This window comes from Camelina sativa, chromosome 17, assembly GCF_000633955.1.
Source record: "Camelina sativa cultivar DH55 chromosome 17, Cs, whole genome shotgun sequence".
Lineage (NCBI taxonomy): Eukaryota > Viridiplantae > Streptophyta > Magnoliopsida > Brassicales > Brassicaceae > Camelina > Camelina sativa.
In genome coordinates, this window is record NC_025701.1 from 21471668 (window position 1) to 21474637 (window position 2970).

Here is a 2970-nt window from a genome sequence, read left to right on the forward strand (position 1 = left end):
TATATATATATATGGAGGGCTCTTTTGCATAAAACCCTAAGACTCTTTCTAATTATGGTCTTCTTTTCCATATAAGAAGATCAGAAGATGTGCCATGATCCGTTTCTGAGCGGTGAATACTTATACGAGTATACGACCTACACCTTTATATGTTGGGTGCAGAGCCGTGCCTATGTGTATTAAAATGAAACATTCGCCTACCGCCTTATATTTTTGTAAGAAACTTAAAGGTAGTCAGATGCATATTTTTATTCTATAAGGTTATCACACACTAATCTCTTAATATATTTATTTCTTGTTCTTTTTTCTATGAAAAATATTTTATATAATGTTTTTAGTTTTTTTAAAATTACTCGTTCCCGTCTAGTATCTGATCTTCCCTAAACATTAGATTTTCTAATTAATTATATATTAGTAAAAATAAAATTATTTGGGGTTAATTTCTGTGAACTAAATCTATGGACCAACCCGCACTTTTGTGCAGGGTTTTTAATTTTTTTAAATTTGTTTAAATTGTTTATAGTAGACAATTTATTAAAAATAGTGAGAAGACCTATAATATATAAATTTTGGCAGAAAACATAAATTTTTCTAATTTAGTTCAACCCAAGTCTTTAGGAGTCATAATTATAGAAGTCCATTATAATAAATATTGATAAATTAAAAAATGAAGTTCAAAATATTTAAAAACTAATATTATTATTAGTTTGGTAAAAATAAAAGAAAAATAAAAAATAATGAGTCAAAACAGTATATGCAATTCAATTTGATCATGTAGAAGTAATAAAAAACTTTTTCAAAGTTGTAAAGGTTGCATTCATAAAAATTACATATTCAAAATATAACTTTGTAATTAATTATTTTAAATGAAACTTTCTAATTATTTTAGATTTTTTTTTGTATCCCTAAGTGTGCTCCCTAATTAATATTATAGATATATGATTATTTGTTTCTATCTAATTATATTAAATTGATTTTTTTTTTCCGTAAAAATCTCACAAATTAAAACCAAATCAAATATGTTTATATATAAATTGTGAGATTATATATATATATATATATATATATAATTTTATATGATTATATATGTATTATATATATATATAATTTTCGATTGAAATTCTTTGATTATTATGGAAGCAAACTTTAAACTTTAAACCATTTCTAAAAATATAATGTAATTTTTATTTTATAATTAATTTCGTAATTATTGTTTCCATAAAGATTAGATTTTTGGCTAACAGTTTTTGTTTACCATATATTGTTTATTTTTTAATTTTTAATTATATAAGTAATTGAACATGTTTGGCAACATGGATATATGTCATGTTTTTTTGTTTTTTTTTTTGTATCCCTAAGTGTGCTCCCAATTAATATATATATATATATATAATTTTTGATTTAAATTCTTTGATTATTATGGAAGCAAACTTTAAACTTTAAACCATTTCCAAAATATAGGGTAATTTTATTTTATAATTAATTTCGTAATTATTGTTTCCATAAATATTAGATTTTTGACTAACAGTTTTTGTTTACCATATACTAGGTACTAACCCGCGGTAGACCGCGGGCTGAACATTTTATTTTAGAAAAATTTGCAAAAATAGTTTATTAATTAAATTATTTATAATGATTTATGATTAAAATTGTTGGTTTAGAATCTTAGCAATTTTTTCAATTTTTAATATGTTTATTGAAAAAATGACATCAATAAAAAACTAAGGCTGTAACAATGAATAAATAGTTTAAACCTTTGATTATAGACACGTTTGAAAGAACTTAAGCTTTTTAAGAATTCATGGTTTGAGATTTTTTTGTTAAGAGGATAAAGATTTTGTTAAGGGAATATTTTTTTTGTTTAGGTTTTTATGGTTTATGTATTTAATTTAAATGGATTGATTATCCATGTAACCCCACAATTTTGGTTAATTAATATAGTAGGATTTTTAATTTTTAATAATTACTAATTATCTTTTATAGCCTCAGCAGTTTTAGCCTTTATTTAACAATTTCTAATAGCAATTACATGTAATTTTTTATAGCCTCAGCAGTACTTCTCAATTAATATAGTAGGATTGTTTATCTTTTTATTTTTAATTATATAAGTAATTGAACCTGTTTGGTAACATGGATATATGTCATGTTTTTTTGTTTTTTTGTATTTCTAAGTGTGCTCCCCAATTAATAGTATATTTTATAATTAATTTCGTAATTATTGTTTCCATAAATATTAAATTTTTGACTAACAGTTTTTGTTTACCATATATTGTTTATCTTTTTATTTTTAATTATATAAGTAATTGAACCTGTTTGGTAACATGAATATATGTCATTTTTTTTTTGTTTTTTTGTATCCCTATGTGTGCTCCCCAATTAATAGTATAGATACCATCCGAGATCAATGGTCAGTTTTGCTCTCATTTTATCAAAAAAAAAACCGCTAGACATGGTTAAAATAAATGATATTTAATATTATAATATATAGCATGTTCGTGAAATCGGCCATCTTTTATACGTTAGTGAAAAAATTATATTTTTTCTTCACCCAATTAGAAACGGACACGCAAAGGGTCCTAAACGACTCTAAAATTCTTTCTATAAACATCGACCATTAACAATTTCAGTTACTTTTGTATATAACTAGGTGGGAGCCTGCACTACGTGCGGGTTATTGTTTTCGTTTATGTTATTATTTTTTTGGTTTCCTTTTTTGGTATTTTGATATTTGTTTATTGTATGTTTTGTGTATAATTTTTTATGTTTTTGTGTGTTTAATATCGACGCATCAACCAATATTTCAAACTCAGCAATAGATGCTTGAAGAATAGTAGGATACTAATTCCTTTTTCTCGACAACCGCACAAACAACAATATCAAATACATTTTTTTCAGCCGCAACAGTTTCATCTGCAGCAGTCAGCAACTTGTACATGAGTTGTATCTAATTGAATTGGGACATAAGTTATA